Source organism: Typopeltis vanoorti, chromosome 18 (assembly GCF_054136105.1).
Source record: "Typopeltis vanoorti isolate ZY-2024b chromosome 18, IOZ_Tvanoo_1.0, whole genome shotgun sequence".
In the NCBI taxonomy this organism is placed as follows: domain Eukaryota; kingdom Metazoa; phylum Arthropoda; class Arachnida; order Uropygi; family Thelyphonidae; genus Typopeltis; species Typopeltis vanoorti.
Window position 1 is genome coordinate 93,527,979 of NC_143566.1, and position 25,525 is coordinate 93,553,503.

Consider the following 25,525-nt stretch of genomic DNA (forward strand, 5'->3'; position numbering starts at 1 on the left):
AATATCAGCTTATCATGTGACACCCTATCAAATGCCTTTGTAAAATTCAAAAATAAAAGCTGCATACCTTTATAATGAATTAGTACTTTGAATGGACTACTGGTTAAATTATCTGGGAATCCTGCTTAGAGACCAAAGATAACTTTTGCAACAACTTAAATCTCTAATTAGCAGATTGGTGGTCTTGCACCAGGTGATGAAATATATTTGAAAGACATACAGGCACCAATGCCAAAGTAGAGATGCTATCTCAGGCAACCAGGTATTATATTTGTTCTTTGCTAAATCAAAGCAATTAATACATAGCAAATCTAGAGGCTTGTGCAGAGTTGCTGGCCTGTTGGCCAAGTAGTTAGCATATCCACTTTCCAGCTAAAAGGCTGTGGGTTCAAATTCCACTATGAGCATGGATCCTTTGTGAATATCTTTAGGTGGGAGATGCTTTCATTAGCCAGCGAGACCACCACTCTGCTTATTGGAAGCTTTAAGTGGCTTGTAAAAAAAAAAAAAAAAGAGGCACCTCAAATATCACCCAAACTATATGCCAAGAGGAAGGTTGTGCAAATTGTAAGGAGGGATTACTGTCAGACATCAGGAGATTGTTCAAAAATTACCTTAGTGTAATTTTTTTTTTTTTTTAAGTGGCAGAACAAATATATCAGTCAAAGCTGTATATATTTGTTCATATTTGTGCAGTGATCTGAAAAGATGGTTTTAGAAGATATCACACTAAAATAAGCATGCTGCATTTTTAATGAAGAATTAAATGAGCACATTAATTGCTCAGGTAGCATAGGTAGTAGCAACTTGTGAGAAAGAGTGAGCATGAATGGACATCATGGATGACTGTGACTGAGGCGAGAAAAAGTTGCATGAGTGTGAGGTAGGTAACATGGAAGTGAAGAAAAAAGCTGAAGTGTATATAATACAATTACAGAAATTTCATGGCTTCAACAAGTGATTCATATTACAAAACAGGACTTGCAGAGACAACTAAGCAAAGAGACATAATATTAGGTAGTGGAGACCTTGAAATAATAATATATACACCTCATCACTACATCAACATGACATTTTTTTATTGGAGTATATGTATTTTTCTAATGGATTATAACATGTTTGCTCTCATTTTATTATAGTGTGATTGCAGATGTGAATACCTGTTGAAACACTATTTGAAACTGAATGTGGAAACCAAGGAAAGAAACTACATGGTCTTGGAAGCCTTGAAGCAAATATTTTAAATATAGAGATGTAGGCTACACGAAACCCTACTGAGATGAACAATTAAATTAGGAGCTGCATGTTAACGATAATGAATCATTTGGATTTTTTAATGTAATTGTGTAATGTAATGGAATATTTGATCAATGAATATATCAGGGAACATGAGGATCAAGTGTTTTGGATTTGATCCTGGTAACTGACATTTCAATTATGATCAGATTTTCTGATTATAACTGATATGTTGGTCTTCTCCCCATTGGTTAGAGAGTGACCATATATATAGTCTTACTTGGAGTCTAAATAGACATGCAGTAGTGGCTAGGAAAAAGGAATTTATGTGGAATTATAAGGTAGATGACCATAATAATCTTAGAAATCAGCTTTGGGATGTTCTGGAGATGGAAGAACTGCAAAGAAGTGATATCACCAGTGCATGGGGACTGGTGAAGAAATCGACAAAAATGGCAAACTGCCCTCTTGAAATTAAAAAATAAAAAAAAAAGATTGATATAAAATGGATAACAGATAAATAGGAACTGCAAATGAAAAAGAGGTTGTGGGAACAGTATAAAGAGAGAGAGATGGAGAGCAGCTGCATAATGAATATAAGAACTCAAGCTAAGAAAGTGGGAAGGCTCCATTGATTGTCAAAGAAAGACTAACTAAAGTACCAATGACAGCAAGATAGTGCCATTGCACAAGTGTGGTGTTAGAATGGAGCAGGGCTGTTTCTACATTTTACGGGGCCCTGTACGAAATGGAAAAGTGGGGCCCCTGAAAGTTAGTAACATTTATGGAAATTTTAAATGGAAGAATATCCTGTTAATTAATTAATTAAACCAAATATGAAAAATATTTATACACATAAATAAGTATGCTCTTTAGCATCAATTTAAGTAAAGGGAAAAAATTAGTTTAAAATAAATCTGTTTGTATGTACATGTATATTATTTTATTATGTAAGTACACATTATCATATAAATATGCCAGAACAATGATTTATTTAATAATATAAAAATATGAAAAAAATCCATTTTTACTATAAAGAATGAAATATATGTATAACAACTTATAAGATTTAAAAGAAATCTTAATATATTAAATTTTATTTAACCTAATGCGCTTATCAACAAAATCATTTATAACGCCATCAAAATTCACATTTTTTTGCAATTTTATGCTCTATAGATATTATTGCCAGGAACGACAAACATTCTTGAGACATAGAAGATCGCAAATAGGTTTTTATTAATTTTAATTTGGAAAATGACCTTTCTACTGATGTTATTATTCTTCTAAGTTGATCGTAATTTTCAGCTTTGTAATTCATCATGTAGACTTGTTCTAATGGGGAAATCAATATGATTCAATACTTGCTACGAAAGCACAACTTGATCGCTGTCACCATCTGGTGGTAAAATAGTCATATTCTTAACAGAGATCCCCTTCGGACACTATGAACAAATCCAATGCTCTTTGAACTTCAGTTCCTTCTTTCATATGCTGTTTGAGAAAGTTTTCTCGCAACAATTCAATAAATTCCTGTTCATTCTTACCGTGAGATTTCTCTTCTACCTAATCAATGTTTGGATAATTAAAGTCACCCATAATGATCACTTGTTTAGTACCCATAAGGTTAAATTGAACTCACTGCTACATGGGGCACTGTTACTTGCATTGTTTTCTTGTGTTTCTACCCTAACTGGACTCGAGTCATCTGATATCATTAGTAGTACTTCCACCTCCTCTCCTACCCCTTCTGTCATTCCTTGAAGTAGTATATCCATTACACTCGATCCCATTACTATATATATTCAGTATATTCAATTATTTTCTGAAAATGCAAAACTAGGAAGGGTGATAACTGATGAAGTTTATGTAGATATCATGCAGGATGATTTTAATAAATTGGTATTATGGCCAAAGGATACATACATACATCTTCAAGGCCCACTCTTCCTAATTGGGTTGTGGGGACAACAGCTGCAAGAGGAACTTCCAATGGTCACGATCCTCTGCCACCAAGCTCAGGTGTTCTGGTGGGATTCCCAAACGTGTCCACCCAAGGTTTTGGATATAATCTATCCAGCGAGTCCTTGGCCTTCCACGTGGCCTCCCACCCTCTGGCTTGGCAAAGAGGGCCTGCTGAGGGAGCCTCTCTTGTGGCATTCTGACCAGGTGCCCGTACCAGCGTAACTGTGATCTCTCAACACGGAGAAGCAGCGGTTGAGTATTGAGGGTTTCCCGAATTGCAAAGCTTCTGACTCTGTCGAGTTTTTTGTCAGCCCCGCAACTCCTCGAAGGAACCTCATTTCAGCCGCTTGGATTCGTGTCCGCATTCTTTCGGTCATTACCCAACTCTCATGACCATAGGTGAGGATGGGGACATAGACTGTAATTGAAGACACCCAGCTTTGCCTTCTGGCTTAACTCCTGCTTCAATACTACCGAACAGCCAAGCTCCCGCAATATTGAGCTTGCTAAGCCAATTCGAGTATCTAGCTCTACGTCCCATTTTCCATCATTCGTGAATATGGACCCAAGGTATTTAAACTTCTCCACCTGTCTCATTGGGACTCCACTTACATTTAGAGTGCACTGGGACGGTTGTCTTGAGACCACAAATGTTTCAGTTTTGGCCACACTGATCTTCATTCCAGCATCTGCACAAACAGCTACAAACCTATCCAGGGTCCGCTGGAGGTCATCTGTGGAAGAGCTAAGCAGGACTAGGTCATCTGCAAAAAGTAGACGTCCAATGCTACATTTTCCAATTCCGACACACTGCCTCGGCTGTGCCTATCAATCCAGTCCATAAATATTATGAAAAGGAGGGGTGACAGAACACACCCTTCGGAGACTTCGGAACACACCCAACGGAGACTGTGAAAGGTTCAGACTTTGTGCTGTTTACCCTGACACAAAACTCTGGGCATTCATACAGGGACTTGATGGCAGCTAATAGTTGACCATCCACTCTATACTCCTGTACTACTTGCCAAAGCTTATCCTGAGGAACCCGGTCATATGCCTTCTCCAAGTCCACAAAACATGTGTAGACATTCTTGGCATATTCCCAAGATTTCTGAAAGACTTGCCTTAAAGTGAAGATTTGGTCAGTTGTGCTTCTACCAGGACGAAAGCCACATTGTTCTTCCTGGAACTTTGACTCAACTATGCTCCTGCACCGTCTTTCCAACCACTTAGCATACACTTTCCCAGGCAGGCTGAGCAGAGAGATGCCACGATAGTTACTGCAATCCTTCTGGTCTCCCTTCTTAAAGACTGGTATTATTATGCCTGTCTGCCATTGCTTTGGTGCTTGCCCAGATATCCAAGCAGCCTGACCCACTCGAGTCAGCCAGAGAACACCGTCTCGATTTAAGGCTTTTAGCATTTCGGGCCGAATTTCATCATCGCCAGCAGCCTTGCCCAATTTTAGCGATTTTATTGCTAAATGGACCTCTTCTGCTGTGAGACTAGTCATTGCCCCGATCTGCACCTCTTGGATGTCCACAACTGCTGGGCCACCTGGGTCTCAAAGTATTCCCTCCATCTGTGGAGGATATCCTTCTCGGTTGTTAAAAGTGCACCATCAGAGGCCTTAATTGCCCTTGCTGTGCACAATTTCCTCCCTCGAAGGTGGCGGATGGTCTGCCAGAATACTTTGTTTGCATTTGCATAGGATGAGTCTAATCTTTCTCCAAAGGATTCCCAAGCCTTCTGCTTTGCTGTCTTTACTGCCTTAGCAGCAGCTTTTCGTGCCTCAGCATACCACAAACGCATCTCAGGTGACCTGACTCTAAGCCATGTTAGGTAGGACTCCTTTTTTGCCCGGACAGTTTTTCATACTTCTTGGTTCCACCAAGGTGTCCTTTTCTCACTGCCCGTTGTCATGCCGAGCCACTTCCTGCCACACCATGAGAGTGCAGTGGCAGTGACAGCTGTTCTGAACAGCTTCCATTCCTCTTCAACATCTGGTATGCTTGGGAATCTCTTTGAACCTGGAGGAAATGTCATCTGCAAAATTCTTCCTCACAGCCTCATTTTCCAATGTCTCCCATTTCATGCGGTATAGCTGCTTAGGCCTACCAACGCTGGTAGGCCAAAGGATAATGATTGCCAATTTAATATTGCAGAATGTAAGATTATGCACTTTGGATTGAAAAGGTTATATGCTGTGTATCACATTGATGGTACTAGATTGCAGGAAATTGATGAGGACTTCGGGATAATGATGGATAGAGAGATGAAGTTCAGAGGACATATTGCAAAAGTTGGTAACATAGCTCAAAGGATTACATGGATGCTAATAAATAAAAATAGGAAGGTTATTGTCCCTCTTTATAAGACTATGATTTGGCTGTATCTGACTAACGTGCACAGATTTGGTCAGTTGGGTTCTTGGAGATCAGCAAGTGATACAGAGTATTCAGAGACGAGTGATCAAGCTGCTGATAGGTCTGTGGAATGCTCCTGATGAAGGTGTGCAAGTCTCCAGGATTCTTTAGCTGAACTCTAATGAATTTTGCATGAAAATTAGCCATAAAAGACAAAAACTAGAAAATAGCTGGGTATATGAAAATTTTTAGCTACATTCTCAGTGGAGAACCTATGGAAAAAGTAAAATGTTTTGGGGTTTTTAGGCACAGTTTTAGTAAAGATGTCAAATTAAATATTATTATTATTAACAGCATCTCCATGGAGTCCGAAGACTCATTTCAGGAAACCCAAATCAAACATCGTACACACAGATGCTATCATATCATACCTCTCCTTGAATCCATTCCACTCATTCACCACTCTCCATGCAAAATATCTGGTCTGCACACTCTTAGTAACCACTCTCTTACACAACTTCCACGGATGCCCTCCCCCAGTTCTCTATTTCTCATATATCGAAAAATTTCATTGGCATCAATTTTATGAAACCCCTTCAATCATGTCCTCTCTTTTCTGCCTATCAACTAGACTTCGTAGCCCACAAACCTTCAACCTATCCTCATAGGCAGTATTCCACATACCTGTCACCATCTTGGTCACTTCTCTCTGAATCCTTCAACCACCTCCTAGTCCCCAAGAAAACCAGGTAATTAAATCTGTGCAGATAACCTGAGAGATTAGATTTTCAACAAGTTATTCATTGAGCTATTTTACCAACTTTTGCAATATGCCCTCTGAACTTCAACTCTTTGTCCACCATTATCCCCAAGTACCTAGCCTCATCAATTTCCTGGAACCAATACCATCAATATGATACACCATTTGCAACCTTTTCAATCCAAAGTGTGTAACCTTACATTTTGCAATATTAAATTGACAATCATTATCCATTCTCCACAATGCCAATGTATTTAAATTATCCTGCAGGATATCTACATCATCTTGTGGTGCCTCTGTAGCGCAATTGGAAGAACGACAGTACATTGCTTCCTTCAATTGGAAAATGCCTGAGTTTGATTCCCGTCGCAATGGGAGGAATCTTTATATGGACTTTTTTAATTGAAGGTGAGTTAGTCGATCTCATACGGAGGTAGCAGGGTTTTTTCTCCTGGAAACCTAGGTTCCCTGCATGCAGACAAATTGGCCCTTCAGAACACACCCAATTTACAGGCAAAAAATACTTATCGTGGTGGTGATGGCGCTGATTGGTAGTAGAGGTTCGGTAGTGGTGGAGACGGAGAATTGTACAGTAGGTGTCCTCCTGCGATGAATCTTCAGACTCTTTGGAGGTGTCACGAATAATAATAATAATAAATCTTTATCAACTACTGCTCTCCCCAGTTTTGCATCGTCATCAAACACTGAATATCACCACTTAAATGTTTCTCTATATCATTGATATACAAATTGAAGAGTAGTGGCCCTAGTACAGAACCTGGAGGTACGCCACTAGTCACCATTATTCTCCTAGCCTCCACACCACCCTCCCATCCATGCTGCTAGTGTCATATCCATTCCCAGTTTTTGCGGTAGTTTTCCATGTGGTATTCTGTCAAATGCCTTAGCAAAGTTGAGCAATATCATGGTATAGCCGTTATCTTTATCCAGTTCTGCAGTTACTTTATTATAAAATGTGAATAAGTTACAGGACCTACTCTTTACAAAGTCATGCTGCCCACTATAGAGTATTGCATCCCTATTCATCCACTGGTGTATTATACCTTTCATCAATTTTCCAATATTTTAACAATCACTCCCAATGTATTAATTGGTCTGTAGTTTGCTACCTCTGTCTTGGAACCGCCGTTATGCAGTGGTACTATCTTACCCTCTTTCCACTCCCTTGGAACCTTGCTAGAGTTGAGACTTAGATTGAGCAACTTTGTCAGAGGTAATGCCAATTCTTTTGCACATTCTCATAGTACATGGGCTGATATGTCATGCAGTCCCATTGCTGTGTTCACATTCATTATTATTTTTTTTAATATGCTGAATGCCTTTTGTTCTTGTACATCTCTGTAACATTAACTTGTTGTTTTCACATTCATTTTTTTTTTTTAATATGCTGAATGCCTTTTGTTCTTGTACATCTCTGTAAAATCACCACCTGGATGATACACCTTTGTGAAATGATCACTCAACTATTTTTTTTTGGTTCAGTCACCCTCCTATCATGAACATTGCTTAAAGTCATTCTTCCATAGTCATATTTTCCTCTTACTTGCTACATAACAAACACTCTTTTGAGTTTACTTTGGCCTATTTGTCTAATTCTCTCATATAATCTGATTTGGCCTTCTTTACCATACTAGTCACCCTTGCACTTTGTACTGCTCATGAGTATGCTGGTCACTTTTTTTCTTTATATTTCCTCCACAATGTTTTCTCTTTTTTGTAGCTCTTGCTTTATATCCCTACTCATCTACTTAAGTCCAACTTGTTTGAAGTTTTTCCACTTGGCTATATTATAAATTAAAGATGCCACGAATCTCATCTCATAACATATTCTTGATTTAATCCTTTATCCAAGTGTAAGCAAACAAAGTTTGCATGTGAAGTGACCACGTCTGGGCAACTCGTATATAGAGACTAATGACATCACATCACTTGCCTTAGTATCCCATAATGCAAAGCACATATCCTTATGGATATATATACAGTAGAACTCGGTTATAACGATCACGGTTACGGCGAATTCACGTTTATAATGAATAATTTTGAAGGTATATTTGAATTACATTTCATTTAATGCATGTGTTTCATGTTTATTACGAATTCGTTTCACGGGAATAATGAATAATACACGTTAGTCGTTCCTTTACTGACATTTCGTACGTACGCATTTTCTGGTTGTGGAAAAATGTCGGGAGTCAAACGGAAAATTTTATCGGCTTCTTAAAAAGTAGAAATTATACGGGAGGTGGGAAGTGGCCAATCAAATCTGACAGTAGCAAAGAAGTATGGTTTGTCCCCATCTACAATATCAACAATTTGGAAGAATCGCGAGTTGACTGAAAGCTTTTGAAAACAATTTATCGAAGTGTAAAAACTTAAAAGTGTAATAAAAGTGACGTTGACGAGGCACTTCTTTCGTGGTTTAAAGTGCAAAGAACTGCTGGCTTACCTATTAGTGGACCAATTTTGAAGGTTCAAGCTGAAAAATTTGCTGTTCAACTTGGTTATAGTGATTTTAAATAGAACAATGGGTGAATTGATCGCTTTAAGAACAGAAATAATATTGTCTATGCAAAAGTAAGTGGCGAGGTGTTGTCCATTGACAAAAACGTTGTTTCTGACTGGATCAAGAATGTATGGCCAGACATCAAGCGAAGGTATGGATACAACAACATTTATAATACAGACGAAGCAGGGTTTTTTAATAATTTAACGCCCGATAAAACTTTTCAATTTAGAAACGAAAAGTGCATTGGCGGAAAACTTATCAAAAATCAACTCACAGTTTTAGTTTGTGCGAACATGACCGGTAGCGATAAAAGAAAACTTCTTGTAATTGGAAAATTGGCAAAGCCTAGATGCTTTAAAAACATAAAGAAACTTCCCATTGATTATACAGCGAATAAGAAGGCCTGGATGACATCTTCAATTTTTGAAAATGAAATTCGCAAGTGGGATAAAAATCTTCGCAGTGAAAACCGGAAAATTTTGTTATTGATAGACAACTATCCTGCCCATCCTGTAATGTCTAATTTAACAAACATAAAACTTGTTTTTTTGCCACCGAATGTGACATCTGTCTTGCAACCACTTGATCAAGGCGTAATTAGATGTTTTAAATCCCATTTTCGTCGTCTGTAGTCTTGGAACTGATAGAATGCAGAGAAAAATCTGCGGAAAATGCTTAAGACTCGAAGATCAGTGTACTTCATGCAATACTTTTAATGAGCAATGCTTGGAATTTGGTGTCATCGTTTATGATACAAAACTGTTTCAAGAATGCTGGTCTTGCGGAATACGAGTGCGAATCTGAAGATGATGAAAAGGATAACTTACCATTATCAGTGTGGTTATAAGCGCGAAACTTGAACAATTTTGAAACGTGCGCAGAGATTGATAATTTTATAGACATTGATAATGGCGTCGCAACTTCGGGTATACCGACAGACGCTGACATCTTAAAACAAATCTCTCATACACTAGAAGAAGATAGTAGTAGTAGTGACTTCGAGGAAGAAAATAGCAATAATGAGAAAACCGTTACCTGGTGTGAAGCAGAAAGTGCTTTATTTTAACAAGATTTATGGAATCGTGATCTGTAAGTTCAGACGACACATTCAAGCATCTTAGTGGTATAAGGAACTATTTCAAATATATGAAATATGCGTCTTGTGCAAAGCAAAGCACGTTTGATGATTTTTTATGTAAAAATGTGAAGTTTTAAAAATAAATTTTTGTTCTTTATATGTATGTATGCACATATGTATTTATGTTACCCAGTATACCTATGCTGAGAAAAATCTGAAAACATTTTTAATTCGCTCAAATTATGACCCCTTGGGTATAACGAATAACGGTTATTATGAACAAATATATGTGGTTCCGTGGAATTCGTTATAACTGAGTCCTACTGTATATATAATGCAGTGCATTATGGGAAGGGTCACTATCCAGATCGGTTTTGACCTTTATTGAGGTCTCATCAGAGAGAACCAGTTTGGATAAAGGATTAATCCAAGAATATAATTTCTTGGCATCTTTAATTTATAATATAACCAAGTGGAAAAATCTTCATCTGTCTCTAATCCATAGTATTTTAGTAATTAGGTGTAACTCCTTTTGGCTACTTGTATATGGAAATATGACTTCTGCATTACTTCAACCTTGGTATCACATCTGCATCTGGCTTCCACTGATGAGAACTCAATAAAGTTCGAACCCAGTTTGGGTAGTGACCCTTCCCATAATGCATAGCATTATACCTGTCCATAAGGATATTATTATTATTCAGGCCTCCATGGAGTCAAAAGACTCATCGTGGGAGGTCCTTCCTAAGAAACACAAAGTATATCAAGACTCATCGAGAGGAGGTCTTCCCCCCCCATTTGAGAAACACAAAGTCTATCATACCACTCCTTAAACTCATTGCTTTGCATTATGCGATACCAAGGCAAGTGATGTGAAGTAATTAGCCTCTATATATGAGTTGCCCAAACACAAAGTTACTTCACCTGCAAACTTTGTTTGCTTACACTTGGATAAAGGGTTAAACCAAGAATATAATTTCTTTGCATCTTTAATTTATAATTCCTACTTGGTTTATTCTCCTGAACTTTGGTATGCAATACCCAAGTTCAGAAGGATAAACTAAGTAGGAATTATAAATACTGTTATCCTCAGGCAATCTCTGACCACTTGCCCATGCACTACTGACATTCTTTCCTTGTAGCTTTTCAAGCCACGCACTGTTCCAAGATGACTTCTGAGTCTTTGATAATTGCTAGCCTTATAATTGAACATAATCCCTTTCTTGACAGAGAACTCTACTGTTTGGCAACTTCACAGAACAAGACTGCATGGTCACTCTCCCCAATTGGAGGCAGAGTGTCCACCTTGGTTACGGATACAATGTCTGATGCTATTATCAGATTCAACACCCTGAAACACCTTGTCCCCTCTATAACATTTGTTTCATGTAGTTATTCCTCAGCAACTGTATAAATTCCACTTACATCTTGACATGTTCCCTTCCCTCCCTCTAATCGATGTCCCTATAGTTTAATCTTCCATAATAATTGCTTGGCCTACATTCATTGTGTTAATTTGCCAATCTACTGCTGCATCTTCCTGTAAACCCCTGGTCTATAACTGCACCCGACAACATATTTTGTCCTATTTGCCTTCATTTCATACCAGACAGCCTCAAATGAACCATCTCCCTTAGACCTAATATCCTCTTTAGCTTCTAGCTATCATCAGCAATACCCTACCTCCTGTTCTGTTTCTTCTATCCTCCCTGAAAATACAATATCCTTTATATTCTATCCCTGTAACTATATCATTTTCAGCCAACCAGGTCTCACTGGTGCCTATAATTTTTAGCCACTTACCAATGCCCAAAACTCCTCATCCTTATTCCTGATACTTCTTGCTTCGTGTACATACATTTCTACATCCCTTTGTACCCATATTGTAATGTCATTACCAATCCATTTAAATTAGAGACCTGTGAAATCCCTTTCGGCATTGCATAATACTGTACCCATGCTTGTTTATCACAGGAGTGGCCACACACATATGCTTGATTTCAACCTCCTCAATATCTCTAATTTCCCTAGTTTTGTACTATCACACTCTCACTAAACAACATTTTCTCCAAACATCTAACTCCAAAACCATTTAAATGTAGTCCATCAGCATATATAAATTCTTTCATCCATCAAATTCACTCCATACATCAATAAACTACACACATTCCTCTTGCACAATATAGAAATAGATAACAAAATAAGCAGAGCTGGTGTAGTGGGAAGTTAGTTGAATAAATTCCATGCCTTTTTTTTATTTATTAAACAACTGGTGTCAGTATTCATTCTATCAGAAAAAATTTTAAATTAAAAGGATATGAAAAGAAAACTAAAAAATTATTTAGTGGTATCTTTACTACATAGTGTGATACTACTGAAAACTGGGCTTACCTGCTTAGATAAACATCTAAAAAATTACTGAAATTAAAAATTTCTAAATGTACTTTATTGGTATATCATATATACGGTATTTTTCCATGTATAAGACGAAACCTACTTTTTAGAATCCAAAATTAAGAAATCAATATTTTAAACATAAAACAGAACACATTTGATATTTTCTTAAATATTCAAAGTATATTTAGTAATTAAGTAATATTTTTAAGATACATACTAAGAAATTATGCATCGCTCTCAGTTTCAGGAGTATCATTTTCTTCATCACTATTAGTTCCAGACCTATCACTTTCTTCAACCTCTACTGCATCACTGCTGTCTTCTGAGTCACTGTCTATATATATATATATATATATATATACGAGACAGTAACTCAAGTCACTGTTTCATATTTCACTTCAAGGAATGTGGAATCAGCATGGCTGATTCCACATTCCTTGAAGGACTTCATGAAGGCATTTTCTGGGCTAACTTGGTTGTGTTCTCATGGCCAACCCTTTTCTCCTCGTGAAGTTGAAGCACCATTTTGCTTTTCCTGTGAAATCAACAATGTTCATTTCTCTTGCAGACCTTTTTGTCTCATAATAAGCTTGGTTGACACACATATCCCACTCTGGCACTGCTCCATAATCCAAGTCTTAAGCCTCCGCTCCAAGCTTGGCTGGTTGTCCTCTTAAGGCCCTCTTCTTTTTTGGCATTTTGAATTTCTCCTCGTGAAGTTGAAGTTCTTCCTGTTTTCTCCACTATCTAATCATACACTTAGTGAGAGGAGGTCCAAACTGTCTCTCTGAAGCTTTAATACCATGTTCTTTTGCATAATTGATGACTCTTAACTTGAATTTTGAAGAATATGACAATAGTTTTTTTTTTTATAATTTTCAGGCATTTTTATGGGCTAGTGCTCAAAATATTGTTAATGCATTAACTTGCCCCGCCAACGAGTTGCAGTCGTATGAATGCTTTCAGAGTTCTGATTGGTTTATTCAGAATCAGCTGTTAATGACATCAACCGACAGATTTAACAAATGCTAGTGATTGGCAGAGGCCTGTTCATAGAGACAAGGCACTGACAGTTTCGCCACAGCAACACTGCAGGTCTCTCAACCAGTTACCCCCCCCGTGTATAAGACGACCCTCAATTTTGCGTCTAAAAATTTTAGAAAAAGGTATCGTCTTATACACGGAAAATTCAGTAATAACTATTAATAAAGATGCCATGCAATATGGTAAGCAATGGTGCGTACTATGTACTATTGCTTACCATCCCAAAAATAGCACTGAATAAATTTATGTGGAATAAGAGAAAAATGGGATTCATTGTTGAATTATCGAAATTAGGAGAAAAGACACTGATTATTTGTCAAGACTTTTCAAACTTTGTTTAAAACAGTAAACTCTCAGAAGCATTAATAACAATAAATAAAAAAAAAGGAAAATATCAAAAATTACAGTCCCATTAGTTTATTACCAGTAGTATACAAAACATGCATTATTATTAACATCAGACCTCCAAGCAGTCAAGACTCATCACTGAAGGGATGCACTCCAATGCAAAAATATCCAACTGTTTAAACCCATTCACAGTTTCTGTACTCACCACATTCTCAGACAGTGCATTCCACTCTCCTCCTGCTCCTCACCCCCCCCCCCCCACTCACTCACTCACTCACACTCTCCTTATACAGCTTCCAGGGTTGTTCTTTTCTATCCTTGTCTCCCTCATTACTTTATAAAAATAATAATAAGATAATGCAACAACTTGAATATATTCATTCAGAGGAGCAGGCAAGGTTTAGTTAATGTTAATGACAGTATCATCAATCATATCTAGGCAAATTATAGAAAATAAAAATATAATAAGTGTCTCTGTCTAGTCTTTGTGGACTTTGATAAAGCATTTGGCTCCATCAGAACTTCAGCTATTCCAGAACCACTGTTAAAACATTAAAATAGTGAATAGAAGAAACATACTCAAAATTCCATGTACAAACTTGAGGAGTGGAAGAGAACATCAAAATCAACCATATTCACATAGGAAAGCATGACCGGAAATGTCACCCGAAAGTGATAGGTGGTGCTGTTCGCCAGTGCTCTAGGTGAGCAATTGGGGCTTCCTCATTCAAGCTTTCAACGTCGTATGAAGAACATGCATCGTTTTACGAATACTGAGATGACAGACATGCACCTCGTTTACAGGTTAGCTAACAGTAATGAACAAGCCACTGTACGAATGTATCGCGAAAGGTACCCAAACAGATGTGTACTGCATCACCAAATATTTGCGCATTTGCATCAGAATTTGTATGACTATGGATCATTCAGGGATCACAGGCATGATAATGGGCAGCCACAATCGATGCGAAATCCTGCCATGGAAGAGGTGTTGCATGTGATGGACAATAATCCAGAGACAAGCACACATGCCATTGCCTCTGCTATAGGAGTATCTCGATCCATTGTATTGAACATTTTGCACACTGAGTCCTTGCATCCATTTCATCTGCATCTGGTCCAGTTACTGATGGTGAAGGTTATCCTCTACTTGTGGAATTTGCTCACTGGTTTCTGCAGAAAAGTGCTGTAGACCCGAATTTTCCAACTTGTGTTTTGTTCATGGATGAAGCTTCATTTACCGGCGAAGGGGTCTTCAATCACCACAATGCTCGTGTGGGCCCATGAGAACCCATATTGGCCCACACAACAACTCTTCGCCATTAATGTATGGGCAGGTATCGTCGCTGACTATTTAGTCGGCCCATACCTGTTACCACCTGACTGGACTCCCAGAAGTATCGGACCTTTCTGGAAGAAGTTCTGCTGGATTTACTGAACAATGTTCCAATGACTGTGCGTTGGCAGATGTGGTTCCAACACGACGGAGCTCCAGCTCATTTTGGCATTTCTGTGCGTCAGTATTTGGACAAGTCCTTTGGGGCTCAATGGATTGGGCATCATGTACCCGTCACATGGCTCAACGTTCACCTAATTTACCGAGATTGATTTCTTTCTGTGGACCCTTAAATCCACGGTGTACAAAACGTCTGTTGCCTCTGACATGGACCTCGTGGCAAGAATCACCGTCTCCGCTGCTAACATCCGGGAAACTGCAGGTATTTTCGAAAATGAACAGATAAATGCATCGTCGGTGTCAGGCATGCATCACTGCTAATGGTCGTAACTTTGAGCACCTCATGTGAAACCATATTATGTGTCCAACTACTATTGAACTGTTCAGTTACGCCTAATAAAGTTTTTTACACTACTTACTGCCTTGTGTTATTTCTTTATCTTTGTGTCCCTGTTAGTACCCTCTGGTGGCATTTCCGGTCATGCTTTCCTATTTGAATATGGTTGATTTTGATGTTCTCTACCTCCCCTCAAAGTTTGTACATGGAATTTTGAACCACCCTGCCAGACTTACACTACGTGCAGGCACAAACTTGACTGACTTGTCTGTTTGCTTACTTGGGAAAAAGGAAAATTGCTTCGTATCTTTAGCACACACACACACACACACACACATATATATATAATTATATATATATATATATATACAGGATGGCCATAAATTAACTTTCCCTCTTTGGAGGTATCTGTAGCTAAAACTAATACATGGAATGAGACCACATTTTATATTGAGACTTTCGAAGGCATGGGGAGATGAATTCCGCGAAAAAAAAGATTTAGTATCAAAAGTCGCCGATAGCGAAAATTTTGGCGCTGGCTGAGCCAAAAGCAGGCAAATATTTGCAGTAAATGCAGGTAAAAAGAATTATGCAAATTTTACTGTGCGTACGTGACAGCACCACCACCAATTCCACTTAACAAGGGATTGGGAACATTCAGGCAGTTATTTGAATGATTGACGAATTGTGCTCAATATGCATCCTACCTTGCCTTGGCTGCTTTACTTATTTTACCTTAAACTATTCCATCCTAAAATTATTCCATTTTATCTGCCTTTAATGTAATTATCTGCTTGTTTTAGGCTCTGTCAGTGCCAAAATTTCCCCTATCGGTGACTTTTGGTACTAAATCTTTTTTTCGTGGAAATCATCTCCCCATGCCTTCAAAAGTCTTAATATAAAATTTGGTTTATATTGAGACTTTCATTCCATTTATTGGTTTTAGCTACAGATGCCTCCAAAGAGGGAAAGTTATTTTATGGCCACCCTGTATGTATGTATATATATATATATAGTTTTATGAAGAATTAAATGACTAGAACCGAGATTTAAGTAAAAAGGTTTTAATATAAACACACTACTAGTTTCGGCCTGTAACAGCCTTCTTCAGGTGACATTATCAAAGAAGAAAAAACACTAAACATTGAGGGTTAAAAGACTATGAACAACATAGACAGTCTTTATACATAATTAGCATGAAAACATTGTAGTTGTATTTGAAGCTGTTCTTTCGTTTTTTGCATTGTTGGGAGAGTGCGTGCTTGCTGCATCACGTGAACATCGGTACATGATTACAACTGAATGACTATCTGGGAGGTTGTAGCTTAAGTTGTTATTTAGATGAACAGGATTGAAGATGATTTCTCTAGATTCCACAATTTTTCTCTCTACTTCGTCACTGCAACGGAAGATGTTAGTAGATTTTTCCCAGCAGACTTTGTGACTTTGGTTATCATCATTAGGATTAGTCGAGAAAAAGATATGACTTGATAATGCACTCGCTCGCTGTCTCTTGTAAGTAATGTCTCTCATGTGTTCTTCCATACGCATTTCGACAGATTTGTCTGTCTGCCCAAAATAAGGAATATTGCAATTACATAATATTTTATATACACCAGGGTATTTGAGTTGATGATGACAAGGTTTTGGGTGGCTAATTAAGGAACGGATCTTTGGAAGTGGAGTGAACAAGGTTCTGATATTGTATTTTCTTACAACTTTTGCTATTTTATGTGAAACAGTACTTATGTAAGGAATAGATATATTGCCTTTGATGTCTAGGAGGATTAAGAAGGAATTTGTCAATGATTTTCTTGGAATATCCATTAACTTCGAAAGAAGTTTTCAGATGGTTTATTTCTGTAAGAAGTTCATTTGGGTCATCAAGAAGAGAACAGGCTCTATATCCCAAGGTGGAAATTATTCCAAGCTTAGGAGGAGGGAAATGATGGGACTGACTGTGCAGATATCTGTTGGTATGTGTGGGCTTTCTATATATCGATATTTTTAGTTTACCAGAAGAGCGAGTCAGTTTGACATCAAGAAAAGGCGAGGAATTATCCATTTCAAGCTCAGCAGTAAACTTAATATTTTGATGTCAGCTATTGAAATGTTCGAGGAAAACTATAAGGGATGATTCATGTCCATGGCTCCAAACTTTTGGAGTAAATTTGGAAAAAAATTACAGTATAAACTATATTAGAGGATAAAATCGTCAAAGTTAATAAAAATCAATTGCTTAAATTTTTATTTAATGTCTAAACATCTGATTGAGCTACATTTTACAAAAAAAATTAAGCAAAGATGTTTGGATCGTGCTCAACTTTTTCATCTTGTGATGCAATTTGGGATAGCTGGTGATCGCTTTATCAAGAATTCGATGGACTTTGAAGCTTCATTCCATATCAGGATCAACATCAAACAAAATTTCCTTAGCATACTGAATGTGATTGAAAGCTTGCTCAAGTTCATTTGCAGTTAACTTCTTAGTAGTAACATTTTCTTCTTGTTTGCACTCCTTATCTTTTTCTTCATATGCATGCTATTCTACTAGCTGAAGGCAATCATTCTCACTTAACTGTTTTGAATGGGAATCGATCAAGTTTCTCATATCTTCATTATCCAGTTCATTAAATCCAACTTCTTTTCCAATTGTGCTGAGTTCTTCAATAATGTTAGATCTTGGATTTTGGACACTATAAACTAATATAGGCTTAAGTTTAGAGTGACCTTCAGCATTGCCTCCTAATGAAAGTGTAAGACAATCTTTAGATACTTTGTATCCTAGTTGAGATATTTCAGTTTTAGCTAGGAAAGTTTTTGTTGGCATATGCTTCCAAAAGAGACCAGTTTTGTCTACGTTGAATATTTGACAATCATTATAATCACCCTCCTGAATTATCCTTTGCAATTCTTCAGGAAACTTGGCCACAAAATCTTTATCAGCAGTAGCAGATTCCCCAGTTATTCTTACGTTATGCAGTCCAGCTCGATTTTTAAAATGGTCAAACCATCCAAAACTCACTGTAAAGCTTTCACATTCCTCTTGAAATTTGGTCTCTTTCAATGAGATAAAAATATTGAGAGCTTTTGCCTGAATATTCCTTGTATTAAAAGGTATTTATTTTTGGTTATAATCCTCAATCCAGAGTGCTGGAAGACTCTCCATGTCAATCATTAAATGGCTTCTATTTCAGGTGATCTGCATGCTTAAAGAAGCACAGTCTTGCTGACCTTTGACAAGCAGAAATGGTGAAAACATTGAAAAGATTTGCCAGGCAATCGGTGAAGATTGTTGAAAGACCATTGAGCAAGTTTCTTTTCAGAAACTTGCTCATTAGGATCAAAAAAATAAATAAAAATTTCATGTGAATGTTTGCCGCAGTTTGAAGGAACAGGTTCTTAATGATCAGAACTCTCTTTCAAAAGTTGTGACTGGAGATGAGTCTTGGTGATATGGCTGTGATCCAGAAACAAAACAAACCAATGGAAACACAAATTTATCAAGAAAAATTCCCTACCCACCTGATCTCTTTCCATGTGATTTTTTTTTTATTACCATGGATAAAGCAAACCATGAAATGTCAGCAATTCATTAATGTGGAGGAAGTGAAAAAAAAGTTGCTGGAGATATAAACACTATTCCGGTTCAACAGTTCCAGAACTGTTTCCAGCAGTGGGAAAAACATTGGGACAAGCACACTGACTTGCAATGACAGTACTTTGAAGGAGGCTAGAATATGGTGTTATAAACTTTAATTAAATTTAAAAAAAAAATAATTTCAATTATTTTTGAGTATATCCTCATATATATATATATATATATATATATATATATATATTCATTCTTACCACCACCGTCATTAAACTATGTAAGCGAAGTGAAAATTTTCCAGTAAATAGTGGAATAATAATAGGGAGATCTGATTATCTCTGAAACTCTTGACATCACTCATAGAGGTAGTTTTTTCATGAATTGAATTGGAAGACCACATCGATGCACTTCACATCATCAGATGCTGTATGGGCATTGCTCCTCAATATTGTGCCACACCAGTTTGCTCCAGGTAGCCTGTTGTATGCTTTTCCAGAGGCTTCAACTCTGATGACCAGTCACCTGCAGATACACCATCCATCTGTCCATCTCATTAAAGATCTAAAACTTTACCCTTTTTCCAGGAACTTTACTGTTTTGAGAAATCCTTCAATTCTTTCAGTGCATCCAAAGCATTTCAGCCTTCTTCCATCAAGACCCTTAAGGAGGCTTAAAGTTCCAACAAACCTTTCTAGCACCCATCCATTTGTCTGCCTTTCTGTATGCGAGATTCCTCAACAGTCACCTGTAACATCACATCTCAAAAACAATTATCCTTTTCCTATCAGACATCTTTAGGTTCCAAGTTTCACGTCCATAAGTTACTGTTGAAAAGACAACTGCTTCCAAAATCCTCAGCTTTGTTCCTGTGGATATTGATCCACCCTTCCAGATTTTAGACACGTCTCTGATTGTTATTTTTAGCCATTCCTAATCTTCTGAACAACAATTCTTCATACAATGATAGATCCCAAATACTTGAAATTTGCTAACTTCGAAGTATTTCTCCTTTAAGGTACATGCGTCTCAGGAGCTACTCTGTCTATATTTCCTTTTAGAACTATAATCTTTGTTTTGCTAGGGTTGAGTTTAAGTTCTGTGTTCTTGCTGATCAGGGGCACGCTGGCCATATGTGCAATGTGTGTGATGCATACAGGCACCAAAGAGGAGGAAATACTTTAAAAAAAACGTTTTTTTAAAGTGGTTTTTTATTGGGTAGGGGTGCCAACTAAAGTTTTGCACACAGGCGTCGGACACTACTGGCATGCTACTGGGTATAGGGGCACCAACTAAAGTTTTGCACACAGGCGCCGGGCACTACTGGCATGCTACTGGGTATAGGGGCACCAACTAAAGTTTTGCACACAGGCGCCAGACACTACTGACGTGCTACTGGGTATAGGGGCACCAACTAATGTTTTGCACACAGGTGCCGGGACACTACTGGCACACCCCTGTTGCTGATCTTGCAAAAATAAGTGACATAATTGATGCTAGTTCTGCTGAAAAATGGCCATGAAAGGATCTGTAGAAAAAGCACTGAGATGCATGAGGAAGTCTGTTCCAGAGGACAGAGGTGGACAGAATAAAAGAAGAATAGAAGCAGGTTTGATACATTTACAGTTGCACACTAAAGGAATGTTGCTGCTCTTGTATTAACAACCATCATTCCTCCACAACAGAAAGTGGAGGAATGATGGTTACTAATTCACTGGAGCAATGACTATGGGAGTACCTGTAGATTAGACAGACTGCTAAAACATGGCACCTGTGAGATAGAGGTTGAAGCAAATCTTTAAGAGGAGGATCATCTGTGAGCCTAATTGCTTGCCTCTGGACTGCATCAAGGATTTTAAGGGAAGTTTTAGGTGCACCATCCCAAACATATGAGCAGATTTGGGATTTGTATACAATTAAGAGTTGGTTCAGTGTAAAATAGTATCTTTAATGGAAGAGAGTGCCAAGTTTCTTGAGTGCTGATGAGGCTATTGATGTGATGTGTTTATGTCAGGAAAGACTGGAGATCTCTCTCCTGGCATAAAGAAAGAACTCCCAGAAAAGAGATCTGATCTTGTCTGGTGATTTGTGCAATAAACTAAGGGTAAGGATAGGTGAGCTAAGATTTCTTTTGCACAAGAACAGGCAAGACTCATATTTGGTGGCATTGAACATGATAAGGTTACCCTCATCATATTGAAGGATAATATGTAGATCAATGTTTAAGATAGTATCCCAGGATGTCAGAGTACAGCATGGTTTGTCAAATGAGTAGAAATTAGTGGAGAGTGCTATCATCTGCATAACTGTGGATAGGATTAGTGGTTAATCTGAGTGGGTCATTTATGTACAGGAGAAAGAGAATAAGTAATAGGACAGAGCCCTTGAGGCACTCCAGCATTAGAGGTGCAGCTCAGAGAGAGAGAGAGAGAGAGGAAGCCATCTATCACACAGAGAATGACCAGAGAAAAAGCTGATAAACCAATTATAGAGGGTGTGCAGGGAGACCGAAGTATGGCAATTTGTTTAGTAGGCCTTGGTGTCATGCACAGTCGAAAGCGTTGGAAATCTCAAGGGCGACAATAGAAGTGTCGCTGAACCTTTCTATGGTACTCGTCCAATGGTGGGTGAAGTAAGCTATGAAATCAGTAGTTGATCTTTAATGGCAGAATCCATGATGGTGGTCACTGATTTATTGATGCACCTCTAAGTAGTGGAGGAGTTGGTTATTGATGGTTTTCTCTATTATTCTAGAGAGAACAGAGGTGATGGCATACTTCTATCACCCTTTTTTTGGAATAGGATGGATATCAGATTGCTTCCATGCATTGAGATGAATACCAGATATGTATAATAAATTATAAAGACAAAGCAGGATGGATGTTGGCTGTGGAGCACAGTGTTTGAGCACAATTGGAGAGATACCGTCAGGACCAGAAGACATTTTAGAGTTCAAGTTATAAAGTAGTTTTCTGATGTATTTTTGTTGAAAAAGTATAGGAAGCATACTCTACTCGAATTCCAATATGTAGTAGGAGATGATTTCCCTTGGTCATCTTATCTAGGAGTTCAAGGAAAACAGTTATGCTAGAAGGTCAGTCAGCATTATCTTTGTGTGAAGTAACAGTGGTGATATAAGAATTAGAGAGGGAAGTGCAGAAGATGCATCCAGCAGCCTTAGAAAGGGACCAGAAGGCAGTTTCCATTTGGACATTTGGACATGTTGCATTCTTTAGTATAGTCCAAGTATGAAGCTCAAGTTCTTCATGTGAGCCACATGCGGTAAGCTGAATTTTTTTTCTTTAGACTGCTTTTAACATTTTTGGTTGATACAGAGCTTGGATTGTGGATTGATTGGAGGTTGAAGAGCTTCATACTAGTAAGAATAATTTTTGTGACTCATTCACAGCAGGTGTGGTAGGGTCAGATGAGTTGAAGCAGTAGTCAGACCAAGGAAGGCAGGAGTTGAAATTCTGGAGATCATCCCATTTGGCCTCTTCGTAACAGAGGATGCAATATCAGAAGTGGTTGGAGGAGGGATGTGCTTTGAGAGAGAGGAGACTTGTACAAGATTGTGATCTGAGTTGCCAAGAGGAGAGGTAACCTCTATGATATATCTGGAAGCAGAACTGGTCAAAAAGAGATCCAGAATATCTGGAGAGTGAGGGGGGTTATCAGGAATTCAAGTGAGTAGATGTATGATTTTTATTAAGTTATTACTTATAGCAAAGATTTCTGCTTGTCGTCCAGCTTGGTCAGTGGTGTTGGACTAGGGGAGCCAGTTGGATTGTGGACATTTAGATTTCACAAGAAGAGGACCTTACTGTTTGGATAGTTTGATTGCCGGTGATCGAATTTCATAGAAAGGAATGTGAAGAGATCTGAGTGGTCATCAGTGTTTGATTGATTGATTCATGCATCCATCCATCCCAGTCTCCATGCCATGACGTGGCCTTGACAGTGTCCCCCCACATACCACTACTTGGATTCCCTCTCCAGAAACGATCTACCAGAGCACATGGAAATTGATAATAGCCTATCACATCTGGTTTTTCTACATAGGGAATGCAACATGTATAACAGGTTTTGTAGACTCCCAGATAAACTAATGGGCGAAGGGTGAGGTAGAATATTTAGAACTGAAGAAGTTCTTAAGTTTTGAGGGATATTTAAATGTTTTTGTGAGGTTGTACTTTCCCCATAATGATTTGCAAATCCTTTCTCTCAAACTTTGAACTTTCTTCAGTTCTAAAGATCCTATTCCCTCTGTTAGCCCACTCAGAAGTCTTCAAAGTCACCTATTGCAATCCCTATATTGCCATAATAGGAAGAACTATCTTAGTAAGACAATAGGAAAATGAAGACATCAATGGCCATTGATACTAACTAACCAACCACAAGATTGATTGACAAGGTATCCAACTGTGTTGCACCATAGCTAGTTCTGGAATGAGACAAAAGCTAAAGGAAAAATGTGAAGCCTGAGGCTCCTATCAGTTTTCCTAGCATAAATAAACGCAATAATATCTAGATTTCAAGAATTTGGTCAGCTACTGTCTGACTTCCATATCGCCAGACTCCAGCCAGAATAATGATCCCCCCCCCCCACATGTAGAGCACTGTTTGTGGGAGGAGACCTCCCAGTGATGGTATTGGCCCTTTTCATTCTTCCTCCATTTATACACCTTTCTTCTCCTGGATCTTTTTTACTGTCTTCCAGACTACCATCATCACTGAAATCCAAGAGCCTTGATGCAGTATTTGCGATGCAGCACAATCCATTGACATCCAGGAAGGGAAATCTTGATGGTCTTGCATTGCTTTGGTAGGATGGATGGTCTGGATAGCAGTTCCAAGACTATTCGGCTAGGGTGTTTACCTGCAAGAGCCAATAGTGTTGTAGTAAGTGTCTTTTCTCCATGATCTAGGTACAGTTTTGCTTGTAGTGTTTTATAGCATATAGAGTAACTCGCACATTTCACTTATGAGCGTATTCATTGCTTACCAGATGATGTACAGTCATGTGTGGCTCCATGGTGGATTGAAATCTCTGGTGCCTAACCAAAAAAAACCTTTGAGTATAAATCCTTTGTTGTCCTCACAAGGTCCCAGCTAAGTACAGATCCTGTAGACACACCATCTGATATGAGAAATAAGAAATTTAAACTTCTGATATACATATAAATATATTATTGTTTGTCATCATTCATGCAACAGGTAAAAGGCCAATTGGAAAATATTAGTCTGCTTTATTCAAAAGTGTTTGAAAGGATTTTCTGAATCTCCTAAAACCGCTAAATGTTTATATGATCTGGTGAAATAAAAAAAATTCAACTATTCTAGAGTTGTGATATCAGAATGGGACCTCCTTAATCTTACAAATGAATACAAACCCATATATCTATCTCATCATCTGAATTTGATGGTGAGATAGAGCAGGTATGCTGATAATTTCAGCATACCTGCATATTATGATCTTGAGTGCTTCTCTTTGGAGTGCATCAATCACTCTGATATTATGATCTCACTCCTGAAACTTCTCCTAAAATTGATCGCTTTAAATAGAACTCACATTTCAAGAAATAATAATAATGACAAGAGCATTGTTCTAAGAAAACCTGTCAGATACCTCTACAGAAAAAATGGATACTTCTCTAATCCACTGAATTTAAAGTAAACACAAGAACTCACAGGGACAAATCTGTTAATGTGTAAATTTTTCCAGAGGAAGAGATGGATACTGGCCATCCCAAGGTCAAATGAGAAACTCAAGCCAGACAAAGGCTAGCCTCCCTCAACTTTCAGTAAATCTCATAAGTCTGCACAGTAAAAAGGAATAGAGATACATCTCTACACTGGAACTGGCATAGATTCTGCAAACTATTGATGACATGCAGTCCTTCTGCAGAAACACAGACCCATCTTTTTGTCTGCAGCTTATTTAAAACCTATTGAGGACCCCACCTTAAGGTATTTCACCTATTATTCATAAAGACAGAAGTGAATTGGTGATGCCTGCTTACTTAGAATTCACTGGCAGAGGGGGGGGTGTATAGTTGACCTTGTGGAAACTATACCCCCCCTTTTTAGCACATCAAAAATTAACATCACTAGAAGCTGGGTAAGAAATCCCACTGAGAGGTGAATGAGTCTCACCATCAAATTCAGACTGAAACAGACCTGGAATATCTTATTGCAACTGTCTCTGCCCGCATTTATTATGAGCAACTTTAATGAACATAATACTCTGTGGGATAGTGCCCACACAAATGGACAAGGCTGGATTGCCCAGCATGTGCTTGATAATAGCAGCCTCTCTCTTAATAATGGATATATTACCTTCTCACATATGCCTATCCACTTGTATTCTGGAAAAGATCTTACAGTCTGTTTCCTTCTGCCATTCTTCTGCTACATGT

At 38.1% G+C, this 25,525-nt stretch overlaps 1 protein-coding gene across 5 annotated transcripts in view; it reads left to right on the top strand.

Annotated features, from left to right (window-relative positions):
- LOC150096940 (thiamine-triphosphatase-like) overlaps positions 1-25,525 on the top strand; it is a 188,605-nt gene that overhangs the window by 44,229 nt on the left and 118,851 nt on the right. The window contains exon 1 of one of the 5 annotated variants that reach the window (XM_090408587.1): positions 23,846-24,008. The exons of the other annotated variants lie outside the window; for them this stretch is intronic. The gene's annotated coding sequence lies outside the window, so the exon portion shown is untranslated. Of the gene's footprint in view, positions 1-23,845; positions 24,009-25,525 lie in introns of those variants that run through there. 5 annotated transcript variants of the gene reach the window in all.